The sequence below is a fragment of the Anomaloglossus baeobatrachus genome, chromosome 3 (assembly GCF_048569485.1).
Source record: "Anomaloglossus baeobatrachus isolate aAnoBae1 chromosome 3, aAnoBae1.hap1, whole genome shotgun sequence".
Classification (NCBI taxonomy): Eukaryota; Metazoa; Chordata; class Amphibia; order Anura; family Aromobatidae; genus Anomaloglossus; species Anomaloglossus baeobatrachus.
In genome coordinates, this window is record NC_134355.1 from 29,604,894 (window position 1) to 29,630,598 (window position 25,705).

General features: G+C 43.8%; 1 protein-coding gene across 2 annotated transcripts in view; it reads right to left on the reverse strand.

Moving 5' to 3' along the window:
- Positions 1 to 25,705, reverse strand: part of DISP1 (dispatched RND transporter family member 1) — a 163,393-nt gene that overhangs the window by 112,671 nt on the left and 25,017 nt on the right. The window contains exon 1 of one of the 2 annotated variants that reach the window (XM_075339100.1): positions 2,674 to 2,790. The exons of the other annotated variant lie outside the window; for it this stretch is intronic. The gene's annotated coding sequence lies outside the window, so the exon portion shown is untranslated. Of the gene's footprint in view, positions 1 to 2,673; positions 2,791 to 25,705 lie in introns of those variants that run through there. 2 annotated transcript variants of the gene reach the window in all.

Consider the following 25,705-nt stretch of genomic DNA (forward strand, 5'->3'; position numbering starts at 1 on the left):
GGGATAGATAGAGGGATAGATAGATAGATAGATAGAGGGATAGATAGATAGATAGATAGATAAATGGATAGATAGATAGAGGGATAGATAGATAGATAGATAGATAGATAGAGGGATAGATAGATAGAGGGATAGATAGATAGAGGGATAGATAGATAGAGGGATAGATAGATAGAGGGATAGATAGAGGGATAGATAGATAGATAGAGGGATAGATAGATAGAGGGATAGATAGATAGATAGATAGATAGAGGGATAGATAGATAGAGGGATAGATAGATAGATAGATAGATAGAGGGATAGATAGATAGAGGGATAGATAGAGGGATAGATAGATAGATAGATAGAGGGATAGATAGATAGAGGGATAGATAGAGGGATAGATAGATAGATAGATAGATAGATAGAGGGATAGATAGATAGATAGAGGGATAGATAGATAGAGGGATAGATAGAGGGATAGATAGATAGATAGATAGATACGATAGATAGAAGGATAGAGGGATAGATAGAGGGATAGATAGAGGAATAGATAGATAGATAGATAGATAGAGGGATAGATAGATAGAGGGATAGATAGATAGAGGGATAGATAGATAGATAGATAGAGGGATAGATAGATAGATAGATAGAGGGATAGATAGATAGAGGGATAGATAGAGGGATAGATAGATAGATAGAGGGATAGATAGATAGATAGAGGGATAGATAGATAGATAGAGGGATAGATAGATAGAGGGATAGATAGATAGATAGATAGATAGATAGAGGGATAGATAGATAGATAGATAGGAGGGATAGATAGATAGAGGGATAGATAGATAGATAGATAGATAGATAGACAGATAGAGGGATAGATAGATAGATGGATAGATAGAGGGATAGATAGATAGATAGATAGATAGATAGATAGATAGATAGAGGGATAGATAGATAGATAGAGGGATAGATAGATAGATAGATAGATAGATAGATAGATAGATAGATAGATAGATAGATAGATAGAGGGATAGATAGATAGATAGATAGAGGGATAGATAGAGGGATAGATAGATAGAGGGATAGATAGAGGGATAGATAGATAGATATAGGGATAGATAGATAGATAGATAGATAGAGGGATAGATAGATAGATAGATAGAGGGATAGATAGATAGATGGATAGATAGAGGGAACAGATAGATAGAGGGAACAGATAGATAGAGGGAACAGATAGATAGAGGGATAGATAGTTAGATAAATATTTAGATAGATAGAATGAATGATAGATAGTGGGATAGAGAATATATAGGAAAATAGATAGGATAGATGGATAAAGGACAGATAGAGGATAGATAGATGATAGATACATAGATGGTTGGATGGATAGATATAGAATAGATAGAGGAATAGATAGATAGATACAGTAGATGACAGAGGGATAGATGAATAGATATAGATAGAGGATAGATAATCCAGCACTTGTTATAAGAACTGTAATTTGACGTGATTTAACAAATCAACTTAAAATATTTTTGCTGACTAAGTTCTGGTGACATATTCCGCTTCATTTCTCTACAATGTGATTTTACTATGAGCTTCAGATAAACCCAAACAATTGATAATCCGGCAGCGGCTGTTTTCACCATACACATGTATCTGCCCCTAAACTCTCCAGTGAGAAGGAGATGAGCGGAGACAGGAGAGAGGAGAGTCTGTGACCTGCTGCACAAACACAGGAGACGGATCACTGACTGCCAGCGACTGAGGAGACACATCCACACAGCGACCGCACCGGGGCATCATCAGGGTATTAATATAGTAACAATACAGGAATAACAAATGCATCAATTATTTACAGCTCATCAAGTATTAATGACCTGCAGCCACTACACAGAAGTCTGCCAGCACCGAGAGAAAGGATAGAGAGATAGAGGGATAGATAGAGGGATAGAGAGATAGATAGATAGATAGAGGGATAGATAGATAGATAGATAGATAGATAGATAGAGGGATAGATAGATAGATAGATAGATAGAGGGATAGATAGAGGGATAGATAGAGGGATAGATAGATAGATAGATAGAGGGATAGATAGATAGAGGGATAGATAGATAGATAGATAGAGGGATAGATAGATAGAGGGATAGATAGATAGAGGGATAGATAGAGGGATAGATAGATAGAGGGATAGATAGAGGGATAGATAGATAGATAGAGGGATAGATAGATAGATAGATAGAGGGATAGATAGATAGAGGGATAGATAGATAGAGGGATAGATAGAGGGATAGATAGATAGAGGGATAGATAGAGGGATAGATAGATAGATAGAGGGATAGATAGATAGATAGATAGAGGGATGGATAGATAGATAGAGGGATAGATAGATAGATAGATAGATAGATAGAGGGATAGATAGAGGGATAGATAGATAGAGGGATAGATAGATAGATAGAGGGATAGATAGATAGAGGGATAGATAGATAGATAGATAGATAGATAGATAGAGCTGTCTACTATCTATCCCTCTAAGTATATTGCAGCATGTCCGCAGCTTTCTCCGGATCCCCCTCCTCCCCAGCTGTATACAGCTCCGTACATTCCTGACATTTCCCCCCTTGTCTGTAGGAATCTGGGATCTGCTCCCGGACAATCCAGGGCTACAACCAGGCAGCTGTATGGTGGTCGTACCTTCAGAGCCCGCAGCGGGCAGTCAGGGGTCCATCCTCCAGAGGTGGCCCATAGTCTTGTCTCTATGGCACATAGATGAGGTCCTTCCACCGCCACAGCCTGGAGCTGACTGACAAGCACATGTTGACTCCACAGGCTGGACATGAAGGGATGGAGAATTCCAGGCGGAGGCAGCCAATGGGATAGCGGAGGCCAGCCTCCTTTCTAGTGTAACCCCGGGGGCTATGTGTTTAGTGGTAACAGCTGGGATGGGAAGAGCCTCCCGAGAACACAGGGTCACCAAGTCAGGATATGAAGGTGACATGTAATTTCTAGTCTCTTCCTGCTTCCATAGGGGGATCCATGGAGCTGGTTTGTGTTACTTTCCGCCTTTGATCTGTTTCTTTAAAACATTTCATTTCAGTGGTTTCCTTGAATGTAAAGAATAAAGTTCTGGAAATGGTTAAAATTATTCTATTCCCAATATTCTTGTCTATATATACCTAAGAATATATATATACGGTATCTCTGTGAGCGAGTGGGATGGAGAAATGGTGTTGGGCATGATGAAACGAGATGTGTCAACGTGAACCGGGGGGAAAAGAGGCGACGTGAACCGGGGGGAAAAAGAGGCAGCGTGAACCGGGGGGAAAAAGAGGCAGCGTGAACCGGGGGGAAAAGAGGCAGCGTGAACCGGGGGGAAAAGAGGCAGCGTGAACCGGGGGGAAAAGAGGCAGCGTGAACCGGGGGGAAAAGAGGCGACGTGAACCGGGGGGGAAAAGAGGCGACGTGAACCGGGGGGAAAAGAGGCGACGTGAACCGGGGGGAAAAGAGGCGACGTGAACCGGGGGGAAAAGAGGCGACGTGAACCGGGGGGGAAAAGAGGCGACGTGAACCGGGGGGAAAAGAGGCAACGTGAACAGTGAGAAAAGAGGCGACGTGAACCGGGGGGAAAAAGAGGCGACGTGAACCGGGGGGGGGAAAGAGGCGACGTGAACCGGGGGGGGAAAAGAGGCGACGTGAACCGGGGGGGGGAAAGAGGCAACGTGAACCGGGGGAAAAGAGGCAACGTGAACCGGGGGAAAAGAGGCAACGTGAACCGGGGGAAAAGAGGCAACGTGAACCGGGGGAAAAGAGGCAACGTGAACAGTGAGAAAAGAGGCGACGTGAACCGGGGGGAAAAGAGGCGACGTGAACCGGGGGGAAAAGAGGCGACGTGAACCGGGGGAAAAGAGGCGACGTGAACCGGGGGGACAAGAGGCGACGCGAACCGGGGGGAAAAGAGGCAACGTGAACCGGGGGGAAAAGAGGCGACGTGAACCGGGGGGAAAAGAGGCGACGTGAACCGGGGGGAAAAGAGGCAAAGAGAACCGGGGGGAAAAGAGGCAAAGAGAACCGGGGGGAAAAGAGGCAAAGAGAACCGGGGGAAAAGAGGTGACGTGAACCAGGAAAAAAGGCTACGTGAACTGGGGGAAAAGAGACAACGTGAACTGGGGGGAAAGAGACAACGGGAACCGGGGGGAAAAAGGGAACGTGAACCGGGGGGAAAAAAAGATGACACGAGCTGGAGGGCAAAGAAACGGCGCAAACCGAGGGAAAACGGCCAGTGTAAATTGGGGGAAAAGAGGCAGTGTGAAGCGAGGGAAAAGAGGCAGTGTGAAGCGGGGGAAAAGAGGCGGCAGTGTGAACCCAGGGAAAAGAGGCAGTGTGAACAAGGGAATAGAGGCAGTGTGAACCAGGGAATAACAAGGCAGCATGGATGGGGAGATGTGGCCCCGAGGATGGGGAGATGAGAAGTGATAAATTAAATTGCGGAAGTATCACCATGTAAAATTCCATCCTCCATTAGTGTAAGTGATCCATCGATCTGGTCACTGCACAGCGGCCCTCTGTTGTTATTCCTGCCATCTACGGCCGCTGGTAGGACACGTATGATGCATAAGATGCAGCCACTTGTGGAATGATGGTCATCTTAGGTGTTAATCCCAGGGTGCTCCTCCTGGCAGGGTACAGACTGATGGGGGACTCCGCAGGGAAACGCTCCACCTGGCCGGGAGTGTCAGTTTCCAATTAGTAGCAATTAAGCTGGAAAGAGCTCAAGACGTTACTTTACCCGACACTCGACTTGGGAGGTGATGTATAATCCACAGGGAAACCAGCAAAACATGAAACCAGCGGAGATCACCCGGGGACATCAGGGCCAGAACAAGCCGCACAGAGGACGGTGGCCCCCCATGGCCCGGAGACATTATTTCAAGTTTCTCTTGTCTCAGGATATTGTCAAGAAGGGACACAAATGTACCAAACCCTCAGCAGCGAGAAGTACCAGGCCGTTACCTCTACCAAGCGGTGTGTGTAACTGGATCAGGTATTCCTAAAAAGCGCGGTATTGTTCCTCCAGTTAATAGTCCAAATTGCCTCTTCAGGAGGTAGCAATCCTAAAAATCAATGACAACTCTTTAATGAGCCTTGACATTTACGATAAAAAGCCAAATGAGAACCTCCTTTTGCAAACACGTGTTTCGTGGCGTTTGCCCCTCCTCAGTGCAAAGCAGATCAAATTGGGCTGAATAAGAAGCCTGTTACTGGGGGTCTGAGGGGAGGAAATGGATCTCCTTGAGGAGAGGGACACATGTCTACACTTTCTAGCACATGACTAAAAGTGGTAAAACAACTGGACAATTTGTTCATACATTTCCAGGAGGAATAACAGAGGAACGGTCAAACAAAGATTTAAATTAAAAAAAAAAAATAAAAAAAGGGTCAAGAATTGTCAATATGTGAAGAACACAAGTTTTTGTTTAAAAGGTAAAAGGATATGTCAATAAAACCACCAAGAACTCCATTTGTAAACACGTGTTTTGTGGTGTTTGACCCTCCTCAGTTCAAAGCAGGAGTTCCAATTTGGCTGGATAAGGAGCCTCTAGCTAGAGGTCTCAGGGGGGAAATGTATCTCATTTTTGGAGTCTGACACAACTATGAGAGGAGTGGTAAAACACCTGGACAATTTATTCATATATTTCCAGGAGGAATAACAGAGGAATGGTCCAACAAAGATTAAAAAAAAGGTCAAGAATTGTCAATGTATGAAGAAGACAGGTTTTTGCTTAAAAGTTAAAATATGTCAAAGAACCACTAAGAACTTTATTTGCAGACAAGTGTTTCATGCTGTCTGCTCCTCCTCAATACAAAGAAAGATCCGATTTGGCTGGATGAGCAGCCTCTGACTGAAGGTCTCGGGGGGGTAAAACGTATGTCCTTGTGGAGTCTGACAGAGGACTATGAGATGAGTGGTAAAACACGAACATTTTATTCATACATTTCCAGGAGGAATTAATAGAGGAACAGTACAACAAAGATTTAAAAAAAAAAAGGCAAATGTATGGAGAATTCAAGTATTTGCCAAAAAGGATATGTAAAAAAAAAACAACCCACTAAGAATTCCATTTGCAGACATGTATTGTGCTGTTTACCCCTCCTCAGTGCAAAGCAGGAGATCCGATTTGGCTGGATGAGAAGCCTCTGACTGGGGGTCTCAGGGTGGGGAAACATAACCCCTTGCGGAGTCTGACACATCACTATGAGAGAACTGGTAAAACACCCGGACAATTTATTCATACATTTCCAGGAGGAATAACAGAGGAACAGCACAACAAAGATTATATATATATTTATTTATTTTTTTTTTATTTATTTTTTAAAGTCAAGGAGTGCCAGTATATGGAAAACACAAGTATTTGCTGAAAAGGACATAAATCAAGAAAAGTCAAGAAAAACCCAAGAACTCAGGATTTAACAAAGAAAGTATCCAGTCACTGTCAGCAAGCAGAGATTTTGTAAAAAAAAAAATAAAAATACAAAGACATAAAACATGACAGCAGCGGGGGAGGGGCAGACACCCACACCTCCATCTTTTACCATTAGCGGCATGTGACAGGAGGAGGCGAGGAGGAAACATCACATTCCTGGGCTCCCCTCCATTGTGGTGTCCTTGGTAAATATTGATCTACGTGATCACAAAGTGACAACACGGACTTGATAAGTGTCACTCTGCGACAGGGGTATGCGGGGATCACAGGGGATCCCTGCTATACCCCTCTCTGGCGAAACAAGAACACAAAAGATGTCACCCAGCTTTCCCAGAAAAGTCGCTTTCTTGAGCTAAAATAAAATAATGATTCCTGAACATCTTTTCTTACAACTCTGCCTTGTGCCGTCCCTCTGTCCCTCCTCCTGGAAATATAGAATTTGAAGACCATTTGCTGGAGCTTGTCCCACCAGCGTCAGAAATACACCCTTGTGATTGGGATTAAGTTAACACTTATTTGTCAAATAATTATATTATTTAAAACATTTCCAGTAAGAACAACAGAGGAACGGCACAGTACAGAGTCAAGACCATAAGAGCAAAGAACGAGTACCATGACCTGCAACACTAAAGGGGGAAAGGCTTTCTCAGAAAAGTTTTTTTCTGGGGCCATAAAGTGGCAAATATTGAGCCATTCGTAGATTAATGGATTTACTGTAATAGTGCCGTCCCTCTGTTATTCCTCCTGGAAAATAAAATACGTCACTGAGTGGCGTTACCAGTCAGTAGAGCTTGTGCTACTGCTACCTATCCAGTAGCAACAGTGGCACAGATAATGTTAACACCGAGATGTCACTTTATTTATTCATTTCCAGGAGGAACAACAGAGAGTCCATCAAAGTGCAAACAAGTAACAGGAGCTAAAAAACTAAAGTACAAAGGTGTAAACCAGCGTTCCCAGAAAATGGTTTTCTGCTGCAAAGACGCAAAAACTGAGCCGTTCATGGCTTAATGGGTTTACCGTAATTCTGCCATCCCTCTGTTATTCCTCCTGGAAAAAGAAATAAATTAATGACTGGCGTTTCCTGTCAACGGAGCTTATGCCAAAGGTTACCCAACCAGGAGCAACAGTGACAAGGAGGATGGTTACAGCGAGTTGTCACTTTATACATTTCCAGGAGGAACAACAGAGAACCCATCAAAGTGCAAACAAGTAACATGAGCTACAACCCTAAAGAGCAAAGTTATGAACTTTCCCAGAAAACAATTTCTACTGCTACAAAGACACAAAAAGTGAGTCTTTCATGGCTTGATGGATTTACCATAATTGTTCCTCTGTTATTCCTCCTGGAAAAAGAAATAAATTAACAACTGGCCTTACCAGTCAGTGGAACGTGGACCAATGTTACCCAACCAGCAGAAACAGTGACACGGAAGATGGTAACACTGAGCTGTCACTTTATTTCTACATTTCCAGGAGGAACAACAGAGATACCAACAAACAAGGAGCAGGAGCTACAACACAAAAGTGGAGAGGTGTGAACAAACATTCTCAGAAAACAGTTTTCTGCTGCAAAGATGCAAAAACTGAGCCGTTCATAGTTTGTTAAGTTTACCGTAATTTTGCCGTCCCTCTGTTATTCCTCCTGGAAAAGGAAATAAATTAATGACTGGGGTTGTCAGTGGAGCTTGTACCAATGTTACCTAACCAGTAGCAACAATGACACATAGGAGGCCAACACTGAGCTGTCACTTTATTTATACATTTCCAGGAGGAGCAACAGAGAAACCAACAAACAAGTAACAGTAGCTACAACCCTAAAGTGGAAAGGTGTGAACCAGCATTCCCCAGAAAACAGTTTTCTGCTGCAAAGATGCAAAAACTGAGCCATTCATGGCTTGATGGATTTACCCTTATTCTGCTATCCCTCTGTTATTCCTCCTGGAAAAGGAAATAAATTAATGACTGGCATTACCAGTCAATGGAGCTTGTGCCAATGCTACATAACCAGTAGCAACAGTGACACGAAGGATGGGAACACCGAGCTGTCACTTTATTTGTACATTTCCAGGAGGAACAACAGAGAAACCAACAAACAAGTAACAGGAGATATAACCCTAAAGTGGAAAGGTGTGAACCCGTGTTCTCAGAAAACAGTTTTTTATTGCTGCAAAGATGCAAAAAATGATCCTTTCATGGCTTAATGGGTATACGAGAATTTCTCCAATTCTGCAGCATCTTCTCTTAGAACTCTGCATTGTGCCGTTCCTCTGTTACACCTCTTGGAAACAAACAAATTGGCACCTGGTTTTACCATTTAACGGAGCTTGTATCAAACTTATTCAAAATGTAGCAAGTGTCAGCGACGTGGGGTGATGGGAACACAGAGTTGGCAATACATTTCCAGGAGGAAGAACAGAGGATATATTTTTTAAGGAATGAAATTTATGAAACCAGCCACGTCAGGAGAGGTGACGATCTTCTTGTAATTTACCTTTTTCGGGGGGAGCTCTTTAATTTAAATAGCTCTCTATGTGAGGGGGTCTTTAAAGCAGAAATCGAGACTAGTGGCTCAGAAAGGAAAAGAACCCGCCCCCCCCCCCCCCCCCGGATATAACGAGGTGCCGCCAGACACCTGAATCCTCGGGCTGTGAGATCAAACGCTGACCTGTGACCCCGCAGATCAGATATTGCTCTATGATACTTAGCACCTATTACCCAGCTGCTCATTAGGAGGCGCCGCTTCTCTCCAATAAATCATAACAGAATTTGAGCTTTTTTTCCCCTCTTTTTTAAGATTTTTTTTTTTCATTTTTTAATTTTTTTTCCCAGATGTTGTTGGATTTTGGACGCGCACTGCGCAGACCCCTTACACCTCCAAGACTGGTACAAAAATTACAGCAGTGCCATTGGGCAGCCAGGTTCTCGATTCTTCCCGACAATTCTGTGAAACTCCATTCACTTAAAGAGCCTACATTCGGCGGCCACAGAAGCTCCCCGCTGCCCCCTGTGGCTTGTGCTGCGCTTTGGTGCATTTCGGGAATTATCTATGCAAATTGCCTCTTCAGAGAGGAAAACTATGAACTCTAGCGCCACCTATTGGAAGCGGCAATCCTAAAAGTCAATGTCGACCCTTTAGATTTGGGGTAAAAGCCAAACCAGAATCTCAATTTGCAAACACGTGTTTCGGGGTGTTTGTCCCTCATCAGTGCAAAGCAAGAGGTCTGATTTGGCTAGGTGAGAAGCTAGGACTGAGCTCTAAAGGGTAACATTTCTTCTTCTGGAGAAGCAAATATCTTTCACTTTAGACCCCATTATAGCGCCTCATACAGCCAGATCAGATCTCATACTTTGCACTGACGAGGGGCAAAACACTGCCTGCAAAATGAGGTTCTGATCTGGCATAAATCCTTCGCCATATGACAAGGCTTGTTAAAGGGTCACTTTTGAGTTTTAGCATTGCTACCTCCAATAGGTGGCGCTAGAGTTCGTCCCCTTCCTCCCTTAAGAGACAATTTTCTTGTGGAGAGTGACATGTCAGTCTAAGTCCTATAGTAATGGGTCGATATTGACTTTCAGGATTGCTACTTCCAATAGGTAGTGCTAGAGTTCAAGTCTTCTTCCTCTCTGAAGAGGTTTATTGCAAATTTAATACCCCAGAGGAGCATTGTGTGGCTTATAAGCCTCCTTACACAAGCAAGTCACTCCCCCCAAGAAGAAACATTATTCCTTAAGGAATGATCTATTTACGCTGAAAATCACGTAGAAACCTTTTGTCTGTATTCAAACTTTGCGTCAAGTAGCGTTTTTATGCCCCAAGCACAGATTTGATGTGATCTATCCAAAAATCCAAACCATAATACTGTCTTACAGCAACTTGTGAACGCAGCCTTAAAAGGAGTTTTCCATGAACAAAGTTAATTTTAAAGTTGACTTTAATTATTATTATTATTATTATTATTATTGTTTATTTATAGAGCACCATTGATTCCATGGTGCTGTACATGAGGGGGTTACATACAGAATACATGTACACGTTACAATAGACAGACTAGCACAGGGGGAAGAGGGCCCTGCCCTTGCGGGCTTACATCCTAAAGGATTTTGGGGAGGAGACAGTAGGTGGGGTGTAGGTGGGGCGGCAGCTCCGCACGGTGGTGGGGCGGCAGCTCCGCACGGTGGTGGGGCGGCAGCTCCGCACGGTGGTGGGGCGGCAGCTCCGCACGGTGGTGGGGCGGCAGCTCCGCACGGTGGTGGGGCGGCAGTTCCGCACGGTGGTGGGGCGGCAGCTCCGCACGGTGGTGGGGCGGCAGCTCCGCACGGTGGTGGGGCGGCAGCTCCGCACGGGGGTGGGGCGGCAGCTCCGCACGGTGGTGGGGCCGCAGCTCCGCACGGGGGTGAAGCAGTGAGGTCATTGAAGGTTCAATAGATCAATAGATCTTAGAATAATAATAATTTCCACAATTGGATGTGATTAAAAAAAATGTTCCTGTGCTGAGATAATCTTATATATGTGTCCCTGCTGTGTACTGTGTAATGGCTGTGTCTGACTTCTTTCGGTGAGGTAAAACATTTCCCTGCCTGTTTTTAAAAAAATGTTTTACCTCAGAGAAAGAAATATATGCAATCCCGTGCTGTAATATCTGCATACTCTTTTGCGTCCTCTCCAGCCTGGGAGATGTGATATGACCATACCATATCCCTGTACAGTCAGACACGGCCATTACACAGTACACAGCAGGGACACATATATAAGATTATCTCAGCACAGGAACATTTTTTTTAAACACATCCAATTGTGGAAATTATTATTATTCCAAGATCTATTGATTAAAATCAACTTTGTTCATGGTGGAAACCCCTTTAAGGTTTCTGAAGGCTCTGGATGTGCACAAAGTAGAAGGTATAATGTAATAAAAGACAAAGCAGAGCAAAGTATGGAAAAACTCTACCAAACTTCACCACCATATTTTCTAAATTCCACCAAAAACCAAAATAAAATGATCTCCCCGCAATAATATCCAGCCGGATCGGGGAAGGGGGGGGGGGGGGGTGGGTGTAAGTTCTAAAATAACAAGACTTCATTATAGGATCAGACCAAGTATATAACTAAGACAAATGTGCCTAGAGGGGACTCTTCTTAAAGGGGACTATCATCTCGCATGGTATACGTTGATGAAAAATGACAGTACATAGCAATCAATTGCAGGCATCCAAAATTCAGAGAGACCATTAAAAGGGGTAGTTGACCTTTGGGGGACTAATATATTATATATATATATATATATATATATATATATATATATATATATATATATATATATATATTACAGTGTGGTCTAAAAGTAGGTGGACAGTATGTGTAATAGGGTTATCAAACATGATGTAAAGTGAAACTGACTCAGATGCCCTTAGCAACCAATCAGATTCCACTTTTCATTCTTCACAGACTCTTTGGAAAATGAAAGGTGGAATTTGATTGGTTGCTAAGGGCATCTGAGTCAGTTTCACTTTACATCATGTTTGATAACCCTATTACACATACTGTCCACCTACTTTTGGACCACCGTGTGTGTGTGTGCGTGTGTATATATATATTATATATATATATATATATATATATATATGCACACATACATATATATATATATATACATACATACACACACACACACACATACACATACAGTCACATGAAAAAGTTTGGGCACCCCTATTAATGTTAACCTTTTTTTTCTTTCTAACAATTTGGGTTTTTGCTATTTCAGTTTCATATATCTAATAACTGATGGACTGAGTAATATTTCTGGATTGAAATGAGGTTTATTGTACTAACAGAAAATGTGCAATCCGCATTTAAACAAAATTTGACCGATGCAAAAGTATGGGCACCCGTATCAATTTCTTGATTTGAACCCTCCTAACTACTTTTTACTGACTTACTAAAGCACTAAATTGGTTTTGTAACCTCATTGAGCTTTGATCTTCATAGGCAGGTGTATCCAATCATGAGAAAAGGTATTTAAGGTGGCCACTTGCAAGTTGTTCTCCTTTTTGAATCTCCTATGAAGGGTGGCATCATGGGCTCCTCAAAACTCTCAAATGATCTGAAATCAAAGATTATTCAACATAGTTGTTCAGGGGAAGGTACAAAAAGTTGTCTCAGAGATTTAAACTGTCAGTTTCCACTGTGAGGAACATAGTAAGGAAATGGAAGAACACAGGTACAGTTCTTGTTAAGCCCAGAAGTGGCAGGCCAAGAAAAATATCAGAAAGGCAGAGAAGAAGAATGGTGAGAACAGTCAAGGACAATCCACAGACCACCTCCAAAGACCTGCAGCATCATCTTGCTGCAGATGGTGTCAATGTGCATCGGTCAACAATACAGCGCACTTTGCACAAGGAGAAGCTGTATCGGAGAGTGATGCGAAAGAAGCCGTTTGTGCAAGCACGCCACAAACAGAGTCGCCTGAGGTATGCAAAAGCACATTTGGACAAGCCAGTTACATTTTGGAAGAAGGTCATGTGGACTGATGAAAAAAAAATTGAGTTGTTTGGTCATACAAAAAGGCGTTATGCATGGAGGCAAAAAAACACGGCATTTCCAAGAAAAGCACTTGCTACCCACAGTAAAAATTTGGTGGAGGTTCCATCATGCTTTGGGGCTGTGTGGCCAATGTCGGCACCAGGAATCTTGTTAAAGTTGAGGGTCGCATGGATTTAACTCAGTATCAGCAGATTCTTGACAATAATGTGCATGAATCAGTGACGAAGTTTAAGTTACGGAGGGGATGGATATTTCAGCAAGACAATGATCCAAAACACCGCTCCAAATCTACTCAGGCATTCATGCAGATGAACAATTACAATGTTCTGGAATGGCCATCCCAGTCCCCAGACCTGAATATCATTGAAAATCTGTGGGATGATTTGAAGCGTGCGGTCCATGCTCTGCGACCATCAAACTTAACTGAACTGGAATTGTTTTGTAAACAGAAATGGTCAAATCTACCTTCATCCAGGATCCAGGAACTCATTAAAAGCTACAGGAAGCGAATAGAGGCTGTGATTTTTGCAAAAGGAGGATCTACAAAATATTAATGTCACTTTTATGTTGAGGTGCCTATACTTTTGCACCGGTCAAATTTTGTTTAAATGCGGATTGCACATTTTCTGTTAGTACAATAAACCTCATTTCAATCCAGAAATATTACTCAGTCCATCAGTTATTAGATAGTGTGTGTGTATATATATATATATATATATATATATATATATATATTATACACACACACACACACACACACACACACACACACACACACACACACACACGCATGTACAGTTAAGGCCACAAATATTTGGACAGTGGCACAAGTTTTGGCATTCTAGCAGTTTACCAAAACTTGAGCTCAGATTGGATCTGGAATATAAGTGCCGGCTCTCAGCTTTAATTTGAGGGTGTTCACTTCCTAATTGGATGTGAATTTGTGGTTTAGGAATTACAGCTCTTTAATATGTAGCTGCCTCTTTTAGAAGGGACCAAAAGTAATTGGACAAATATCTCAAACGCTCCTTTATGGAATGGTTAATCGTTCATCAATTATGTAAAAGGTCTGGAGCTGATTCCGGATGCGGCATTTGCGTTTTGGAGTTGTTGCTGTGAATGTCAATGGAAGAGAAACAGAACATCATTGGGCTGAAAAAAAAAAAAAAAGAAGAAATCCATTGGAGAGATAGCAGAAATGTTAGGAGTGACCAAAACAACAGTTTGGGACATTCTACAAATAAATGAGTGCACTGATGAGCTGGGAACTCAAAAAGGTCTGGATGTCCAGGGAAGACAATGGTGGTGGGTGATCGCAGAATATTTCCATGGTGAAAAAAAATCCTTTCATCACAACCTTCAGTCAAATGATGAACAGGTTCCATGGAGCTGGGGTTTCAGTATCTAAGTCCACCATAAAGAGAAGACGTCATGAGAGCAAATACGGAGGAGTCACCATAAGGTGCAAATACAGAGGGGTCACCACAAGGAGCAAATACAGAGGAGTGACCACAAGGGGCAAATACAGAGGAGTCACCACAAGGGGCAAATACAGAGGAGTCACCACAAGGAGCAAATACAGAGGGATCACCACAAGGAGCAAATACAGAGGGGTCACCACAAGGAGCAAATACAGAGGGATCACCACAAGGGGCAAATACAGAGGGGTCACCACAAGGAGCAAATACAGAGGAGTCACCACAAGGGGCAAATACAGAGGAGTCACCACAAGGAGCAAATACAGAGGGGTCACCACAAGGTGCAAATACAGAGGGGTCACCACAAGGAGCAAATACAGAGGGGTCACCACAAGGGGCAAATACAGAGGAGTCACCACAAGGGGCAAATACAGAGGAGTCACCACAAGGGGCAAATACAGAGGAGTGACCACAAGGAGCAAATACAGAGGGGTCACCACAAGGTGCAAATACAGAGGGGTCACCACAAGGAGCAAATACAGAGGAGTCACCACAAGGGGCAAATACAGAGGAGTCACCACAAGGGGCAAATACAGAGGAGTCACCACAAGGAGCAAATACAGAGGGATCACCACAAGGTGCAAATACAGAGGGGTCACCACAAGGAGCAAATACAGAGGAGTCACCACAAGGAGCAAATACAGAGGGATCACCACAAGGGGCAAATACAGAGGGGTCACCACAAGGAGCAAATACAGAGGGATCACCACAAGGGGCAAATACAGAGGGATCACCACAAGGGGCAAATACAGAGGAGTCACCACAAGGGGCAAATACAGAGGGATCACCACAAGGTGCAGATACAGAGGATTCACCACAAGGGGCAAATACAGAGGATTCACCACAAGGAGCAAATACAGAGGGGTCACCACAAGGAGCAAATACAGAGGGGTCACCACAAGGAGCAAATACGGAGGGATCACCATAAGGTGCAGATACAGAGGATTCACCACAAGGAGCAAATACAGAGGGGTCACCACAAGGAGCAAATACAGAGGGGTCACCACAAGGAGCAAATACAGAGGGGTCACCACAAGGAGCAAATACAGAGGGATCACCACAAGGGGCAAATACAGAGGAGTCACCATAAGGTGCAGATACAGAGGATTCACCACAAGGGGCAAATACAGAGGATTCACCACAAGGAGCAAATACAGAGGGGTCACCACAAGGTGCAACTACAGAGGGGTCACCACAAGGAGCAACTACAGAGGGGTCACCACAAGGAGCAAATACAGAGGGGTCACCAAAAGGGGCAAATACAGAGGGGTCACCACAAGGGACAAATACAGAGGGGTCACCACAAGGTGCAAATACAGAGGGGTCACCACAAGGTGCAAATACAGAGGGGTCACCACAAGGGGCAAATACAGAGGGGTCACCACAAGGGGCAAATACAGAGGGGTCACCGCAAGGAGCAAATACAGAGGAGTCACCACAAGGGGCAAATACAGAGGAGTCACCACAAGGTGCAAATACAGAGGGGTCACCACAAGGTGCAAATACAGAGGGGTCACCACAAGGGGCAAATACAGAGGGGTCACCACAAGGAGCAAATACAGAGGGATCACCACAAGGAGCAAATACAGAGGAGTCACCACAAGGAGCAAATACAGAGGAGTCACCACAAGGAGCAAATACAGAGGGGTCACCACAAGGGACAAATACAGAGGGGTCACCACAAGGGGCAAATACAGAGGGGTCACCACAAGGGGCAAATACAGAGGGGTCACCACAAGGGGCAAATACAGAGGGGTCACCACAAGGAGCAAATACAGAGGAGTCACCACAAGGTGCAAATACAGAGGGGTCACCACAAGGGGCAAATACAGAGGGGTCACCACAAGGGGCAAATACAGAGGGGTCACCACAAGGAGCAAATACAGAGGAGTCACCACAAGGAGCAAATACAGAGGAGTCACCACAAGGGGCAAATACAGAGGGGTCACCACAAGGGACAAATACAGAGGGGTCACCACAAGGAGCAAATACAGAGGGGTCACCACAAGGGACAAATACAGAGGGGTCACCACAAGGGACAAATACAGAGGGGTCACCACAAGGGGCAAATACAGAGGGGTCACCACAAGGGACAAATACAGAGGGGTCACCACAAGGAGCAAATACAGAGGGGTCACCGCAAGGTGCAAATACAGAGGGGTCACCGCAAGGTGCAAATACAGAAGGGTCACCACAAGGTGCAAACTATTCATTAGCCTTAAAAATAGAAAGGCCTGATAAGACTTTGCCAAAAAACATCAAACGAAACTCAGTTCTGGAAAAGCAGCAGAGGACAGATCAAACTAAGATCAACCTGTACCAGATAGCAATACAGGAGATCGTACGGTTCAGGCCAATGGTTCCTCCAAGGCGATGTCCTGAACTGTAAAGCATCAGGAATGCACAGATTACCCTGGAAAGCAGGAAGCCAGGAGGCAGAGTAGTGGTGCATTACTGAGGATAGGAACACATAAAAATAAAATGTCCAAAGAGTGGAGACAACCCCTTTAAGGAATGAGGGTACTGCCCTAAATATCATTAGGTTACTAGGTTTCAATCTTTCCATGAAAACAGGAGCTAAACTGCATTTTTATGGCTCCCAGAAAGCAATTACCACACTCTGCTGGATATACCTGTTACGTCACCGCCAGAGTCTGCTCCAGCGACTTCTGCTCCGATCGCCAGGTGACGCCATGTTCCTGCCGTGGATGGTGCTGGTGATGGGAGAGGAGTCGATGCCAGCGGCACCGGTGGGCGCAGGCTCCGATCATCCACTGGGCTGGGTTATCTTAGGTTCTGCTGGACCGCTGGCTGACTGTGGGTGGCATGTGTCTTCCAGCTGAAGTTGCCAGCGTTCAGCTACAGCCAATGGGAAGACACCACACCCTTCTTATTCCCCCTCCTGTCTGCTGACCTCTGCCAGAGATAGTTCTGATTTCCTGGCTCCTGGTCTGCCCTATTCTGTTTTGTGATTCCTGTGTGCTGACTTCTGCGTGTTTTCTGACTACCCTTCTGCCTGCTGTTTTTGTACCTCGCTGCCTGATCCGGATTTGACCTCTGCTACGTTTGCTGACTACGTCATTGCCTGCCGATTCTGTCCCTCTTCTGCTATTTCTGGTTTGACCCTGCCTGATGACTACTCTCATCGGACTGCAGCCTTCCACGGATAGTGATCACCAGGGCCCTGTGTAATTCCAAATCCCTGTATAGGGGTTAAAGGGTTTCAGGGTTCTGGGTGTCCTGCTTGGTGAGTGGCTTCCCTCTAGCCTCCCCATTACAGCCCATCTGAGTCTGTGGATCCAGGCAGGCGTTACAATACCCAACTCTACCATGACAGGTTGACACTTTAACAAAAAATAAAATATTTAAAAAAATTTGTAACTTGTAGTACCGCTTTTCACCATTTCCAGAGTGAAAGACTCTCCATAGACTTCAATGAAATAGCGCCCCCCCACTTACATTTTGCTGTAGATCCGAATACTAATTCAGTAACTTTGGAATAAAGCAGCTCTTGTAAATGCATTGTGGTCGCCTGTAATGTTTTTATTTCGTGTTAATCAACTGCTATGACTGTTCTCATCTTTTTATAAGTATAAATATGTATTATATACATGCGCAATACATGTACACACAAAAACATTTATATGAAAAAAAAAAAAAGTAAAAAGGGTGACTGGTGACATGATGGTAATTGTTTATGGACGGACATAATGAACCACATATTTATTTAGTGGGATTGTGAGGGCAGCCACTTTGCCCCCATTTCCTCCAGCCAAAAAGCTGGCTTCAATTGCTGGTAACCCGTGTGCATAAAAGCGAATACCATGAAATTATACACAGCTGCGAGCCAAGAAATGTCTTATTGTGAATTTTTACTTTATTCTCAATTATTTACAGCTTGCGATTTTCGGAAACCATCCCGATGGGCGAGTGGAGGCGTTGGGGGGGGGGGGGGGCGGTGAGCGAAAGGCAAGGTTCTGTCCCATGTATTTCATTAGCGTTCGCTTCAATGCCGCATTGACCCCACTCGCAAGAAGTATAAGCCCAACGTAATAGGTTAAGTATGTTCACCAACCCAAGACAGCATCCATCTGCTTGTTGTCTCCGGCTCCCTGATGCTTTGTGTTTTGCGATTTTCCTTGTTTAAAGGAAAGCACAACCTAAAAGTGAAAAAAAAAAATATTCACCCATTTTTAGGGAATCGAGAAGTTGGGTAAAGAAAACTGGACCCGTTTCCTTCTAAACTCCTATCATGGGTGAAAGATGGTCATCTGGTTTCTGGCCATAGAAGGTCACAGTGTTTGGCTGCGCATAATGCTCCCTGACTTTCCATTGTTCCTGCTGTTAGTATTCATTGGTATAGGTAGCTTTCCTGCTGGATTCATCTCTCCCCTTTCTGGACCCGGTAGGCGCTCACCTTCCAACCAGCAGCTGATCATCAGCATTCTCTTGGTGCTTAAATACCTCTTCCTTCCTTGGACTGGTGCTGGTGATGTTATTCAATTTTTTTCAAGCCTAGGTTGCAAGCAGGTGGCTTGTACTCCTTTGTGGTATTTGTTCCTGAAAACTTTGCTGAGCTTCTACTTGAGTCACCTAATGATAACTAGTTCATGCATTTTCCCCTGTGTGTCCTCCTTGTGTCTTTTATAGCTGTTTGGTGGGGTTGATGAAGAGCTCATCCCATCTGTTCCCTATTTAGGGCTCAGCACTAGAGATACCTAGGGTCAGGTATCCGGCTCAGTGCATAGGTATCCAGGGTGATGAAGGACCCCAGGGACCAGCAGTAGGTTTGGTCAGGGGTCACCATCTCCCCTTCCCTAGACACAGGGTTTCCCTTCCCTTTTGCCGTTTGGTTGGTACAGTCGCCCCCAATGCAGACGCTTCTCACAGATTTGAGCGATTCTGTGCTGTGATTGCTGACATTTCCAACTACATTTTAATTATAGCCCTGAATTAATGTCGGACCCAGTAGGCGCTCAACTTCCACCCAGCTGCTGATCATCAGTATTCTCTTGGTGCTTATATATCCCTTCCTTGGACTGGTGCTGATGATATTTTTCAGTTCCTTCAAGCCTAGGTTGCAAGCAGGTGGCTTGTACTCCTCTGTGGTATCGTTGCTGATGCTTTGCTGAACTTCTACGGGTGTCATCTGTAGATAAGTAGTTCATGAGTGTTCCACCTTGTTTCTTCTATAGTATTTAATGGGGTTCACAAAGAGCTCATCCCATCCATTCCCTATTTAGGGTCCAGCCATAGGGATACCTAGAGTCAGGTATCCGGCTCGTCACATAGGTGCGGATCCTATCTAGGGTGGTGAGGGACCAGCAGTAGGTTTGGTCAGGGGTCACCATCTTCCCCTTCCCTAGACACAGGGTTTCCCTTCCTTTTCACTTGGTACTTCCCCCATACATAGCGTGACAATTTTTGTACAGAACCTTTAAAAGAGGGTGTGGTTTAATTAAAGGGGCGTGGTGTGTCTTGCTTGGCCTTTTTCTCCAGGTGGAGTCTGATCCATTTTTAAAAACTGCATCAAGACTGGAAGAGGAAAGGACGAAAGAGAGAAAAAATGTGTCCCACAGAAAGCCATTGGACAAAGTGATGCTACTTTTGTGGTCACTTATGTAAACTCATATGATCCCTTTAATACGGAGATGTGAATAGACCTGTTCTCATGTGGGTCATAACATCATCAACCATAGTTTGAAGCAGATGAACAGTTTATAGGTAGAACCAAGTCATGTGACCAGTTTATGCTTTCATGGTACACGCCCCTGAGGAGCCAGTCAAGAGAATTACAGATATTAAATCATAGTGTGACATCCCATAGGGGAAATTGATTAGATCCACTCTTGTTAAAGGGATTATATAGGCTTATTCCAAAAACAGCACAATGAATGTTCACCAATTGTGTGTGATAGAATGAAAATGGGCCAGTTTTCTCTAATATCTGATACTTTTGTATGGACTTTCAAAGAGGCTGTGGCCTGTGCTGCTTGGCCTCTTTCTCCAGGTGGAGTAGGTGATGCTATTTTTTGGGGGGCATTTTTATGTAAACTCATATGACCCCTTTAATACGGAGATATGAATAGACCTCAGTTCTCCAGGCTGTTATCATGCGGGTCATGACATCATCTACAATAGTGTGAAGCAGATGAATGTTTTATAGGCAGAACCATGACATGTGACCAGTTTATGCATGTGAGAGACACGCCCCTGAGGAGCCAGTCAAGAGAATTATAGATATTAAATCGAAGTGTGACGTCCCATATGGGATTAGATTCACTCTTGGTAAAGGAGGTATACAGTTTTATTCCAAAAACAGCACGACAACTCTTCACTGGTGTGATAGAAAAAATAAGACATATTCACGACTACTCACTTCAATGACAACTAATAAAACAGTTGAGTTTTGTTTCAAGAAACCCTCGGCTACAATACTTGGGACAACCTATAGAAAAGCTATGCTTTTATAAAGTCGCTTGGCCCCTTAAATGGATTTTATGAGAGCAGAAAAATATGCCTGCTTTTTTTTTATTTTTTTTCATTCCTATCCATGGGGTGTGTCTGACATAACAGTTCAGTCTCATACATATACATCACACACAGCCCACAAACATAAAGTGATGTGATTTGTTTAGGTCATTTTTATCCAAACGCATGAATTAGAGGTTAAAGTATAATTTCACCATACATGTATATGCCTTAGACGTTCTCATGACTGTTCTCATTTGGAAAGTGACATCCGCAACAATAGTGTGAAGCAAGATAAACGGTTAGAAACAAAATGACGTCATGTGACCAGTTTATGCAGATGAAGTTCACACCCCCGAGGAACCACTATAATTTAATCACAAATACATTTTAGGGACGGAAACATCTTTTACCCAAGTAGATTACATAATTTTCAGTCCTAGCCAACACCACAAGTTGTGTCATGTGACCAGTATATATATGCAGCTGAAGTTCACGCCCCCGAGGAACCACTGTGATTTATTCATCACAGGTTTTTCAAGACTGCAACCTCATCTTTTACCCAAGTATATTACATCATTTTCAGTTCTAGCCAACAATACAAAGTTGTGGCATGTGACCACAATATGCAGCTGAAAGTGCACGCCCCCGAGGAACCATTGTGATTTATTCATCACAGATGTTATTAGGGACTGCAGCATCCTCTTTTACCCAAGTAGATTACATAATTTTCAGTCCTAGACAACAATACCAAGTTGTGTTGTGACCAGTTTATAGAGATGAAGTTCACGCCCCTGAGGAACCACTGTTTTGTAGTCATCACATAAAAGTTTTTAGGGACTGCAACATAATCTTTTACCCGGTAGATTACATCACTTTCAGTCCTAGCCAACAACACCAACATTTTTAGGAACTGCAACATCATCTTTTACCCAAGTAGATTACATCATTTTCAGTCCTAGCTAACTTCACCAAGTAGTGTCATGTAGCCAGTTTATGCAGCTGACGTTCACGCCCCCGAGGAACCACTGTGATTTATTCATCACAGGTAAGTTTTTCAAGACTGCAATATCATATTTTCTCTCAGTAGATTCATTATTTTCAATCCTAGCCAACAACTTCACCAAGTTGTGTCATGTGACCAGTTTCTATAGATGTTCACGCCCCCGAGGAACCACTGTTATTTATTCATCACAGGTAAGTTTTTTGAGACTGCAATATCATATTTTCTCTCAGTAGATTCATTATTTTCAATCCTAGCCAACAACTTCACCAAGTTGTGTCATGTGACCAGTTTCTATAGATGTTCACGCCCCCGAGGAACCACTGTTATTTATTCATCACAGGTAAGTTTTTTGAGACTGCAACATCATCTTTTACCCAAGTATATTATATCATTTTCAGTCCTAGCCAACAACTTCACCAAATTGTGTCATGTCACCAGTTTATGCAGATGAAGTTCACACCCCTGAGGAACCACTGTGATTAATTCTTCACAGGTAAGTTTTTAAGGACTACAACATCATCTTTTACCCAAGTAGATTACATCACTTTCAGTACTAGCCAACGATACCAACATTTTTAGGAACATCATCTTTTACCCAAGTAGATTACATCATTTTCAGGCCTAGCTAACTTCACCAAGTAGTGTCATGTAACCAGTTTATGCAGATGACGTTCACGCCCCTGAGGAAAATCTGGAATTTATTCATCATAGATGTTTTTTGAGACTGAAACATCATCTTCTACCCAAGCAGATTACGATTTTCAGTACTAGCCAACAACTTCAAGTTCTGTCATGTGACCAATTTATGAGGAAGTTCACGCCCCTGAGGAACCACTGTAATTTATTCATCACAAATACGTTTTTAGAGACTGCAACATCATATTTTACCCAAGTAGATTACATGATTTTCAGTCCAAGCCACTTAATCATATACAAGGTAGGTATCTAGAGGAGACACCTTGTTGGCATTAGCCACAAAAATCATCCAACCATCAACTTTTTTTGGAAAAGAAAATAGGTTTTCTTCCAATACTTAAAGATAATTTTTAATTAGTTAAGAATATTATTTTGCCAGAACAAATTGTAACATTTGCAGAGCATTAGTGCTCGACAAGCAAAACTATAACGGTTCCAAGAGTTTTCTCCGCCAGAGAAGGAATTGAGTGGTGTTAGCCGGGTAAGACCGAGAGCCTGCCAAATCCTCGGAGCCATTCCCTACCCTGGAAAATACCCACGCGGGCGTATTTATTACACTTATCAGACACACAAAAGAACAATGACATGACAGACGCGTTCCAGCGGACGGCACAATAGTAACATGTCCCAGCACCGCACAATCTACCGGTTCTAATTGAAGAGACTTTTTATTTTTTTTGTTTTTCATTTGTATTATGACAACCATTCAAGTAAAAGGAATTCATAACAAAAAAAAGGAGGCAAAGAAAAAAAAAAAGTTTTCACTTTTGTAACTTAATCCTTTTGCCTTACAGCAAACTGGGTAAAAAACAAAACATAACCGTGAGTGCACATTAAACACTCCACCTCCAAGCATCCAGTCACGGTGCCGTAAGTGGAAGGGATGGAAAACATTTGCACACATTCGTTTGGTGGAGGGGGGGGAAATAGTCAAAAGCTTCAATATATTCTCTTTAATGTTATGCACAGCACAGCGCCACTTGTCTATGTGGTGGGATCTGGTACTGCAACTCAGTCCGCTCACGTGGGCAACGTACACACAAGCATATTAAATCAGCTGCCAGTTTCCTACCCTCTGAACTAACAGCTTCTAATATGCTTAGGAGGCTGTTAGGAGACCCCCGGTCATTCCAGGCTTCTCGGTTTGTTATAATACCATCATGTGAACATAGCCGAAATGATAAAAAGTGACTTCTGTATTAGGCAAAGTCAATGTCATGGGTGAGACAACGGAAGGTATGGAGCATGATGCGATACCGTACAACACAAAGGGGTACAGCGGGGACACTTTAACAACGGTGGGCCCCAGTGCTAGTGAGGGGATAGATGGGACACCTGCAGCTGGATCCTACACTCCTAGCCAGTCCCTATAGATTCCGCTCCGGTCGCCGAACAAGATACCCAATTCCCTGGCAGACGCTGTAATAGCCCTGGCTAGTGAGCTGGCAGGTGAGGGGCACTAGCCCCACCCCTGCACTAATAAGGCTATGCGCGCACGTAGCGTTCTGCCCTGCAGAAATTTCTGCAGTGATGTGAACAGCACACGTGCGCTTCAAATCGCTGCAGAAAGAGTCCGTAATGAAAAAAAAAAGCCGATTTCATGCGCTCTGGATGCAGCCCCTCCCATAGACAGAGCGGGCGCTGCATGCAGAGCGCAGGAAAGAAGTGACATGTCACTTCTTAGAACGTGCACTTCGGGCAGCAGCCGCGCTGCGCTCTAATACGCCACGTGCGCACGTCTCCTGCATAATCTTCATAGATTATGCTGGGGACGCAGGACGCCTGCAGTTACGCTGCGGTGCAGATCGCAGCATAACTGCATGCAAATACGCAACGTGCGCACATAGCCTAACACACAAAGGGAAGGAAAGAGAGAGAGGGAGAAACACAACAACAGACTGCTGCAGTCAGCACCAAGACTGCAGCCTACACAGTAACGTGCAGAGAGGGCTCCACCAGCTCCTTCCACCTCCAGGCCAAGCATCCAAATGGGATCAGAGAATAACCGGCACCCTCTACTGGGAGCAGAGGAATACTGACATTAACCCTCCCCTCCTCAAAGGAAAGTGAATACATTTAAACTGCAGAGTCTCAAGGCAAAGAAACTCTGGCCCAAAACCTGTCACTAGTCTCTACAACACAGAGACAACCATGGCACTCAAACGTTGCGTCCAATAGGTCCCATTTACTGTATTTCTCACAGCAGCACCACTTGGCTATGTGGCGGAGTCTGGTACTGCAGGTCAACTCAGTAATTTGCTTCCTTGCTAAAGTTGCATCTAATATGTCCCCTGTATTGTACCATTACCTGCCACAGTGCCACTCTTGTCCTTGTGGTGGACTCTGGTACTACACCTCAGCCCATTTACTTGAATAGGGCAGAGTAGCAGTATTAGGTAGAGGTAAATGGAGGGTAAGATGCTATGCCAGTTTCTGCTTTAAAAGGGATGCTGAGCTATGCTTTGCCAATCAGTGGGGTACTCAGATACCAAACAGGTTATCTCCAAAAAGGTTATCTGGAATATCACATTGTTAGCCTGACCCCTAATGCCATCCATCAATCAGTAGAAAGAAGGCAAAGAATACTGTACTACAGAACCCAGAACAGCGCCACTCTTGTTCATGTGGCTGTTTGTGGTACTGCAGCTCAACCTAATTCACTAAAATGAGTCCGATGACTAATACAGCCACACAGATAAGTGGAAACGCAGGTTGTCAGGGCATGCTGGGAGTTGTAGTTTTGCAACAGCTGGAAAGCCACAAGTGGTCATCAAATGCAATGCATCATCTAAGGCCATAGATAGGAAACGAGTGCATCTAAGCGTACGAGGTATTAGTGAACATTTACAAAAGAAATCCAGAATTTATGGTATATTTCTTCCCAAGAACAGACAAATCCTCCACATTCTTCAAGTCACTTCATCTCCTCCCGTTATCGCCTCATCCAATATACATAACTCAGGCCTCCCCTCATCCCGGAGTCATAGATTACTTCCCAAGAGATCAGGAAATCACAACCCATCCTGTACAAGAGGCAGGAAAGACA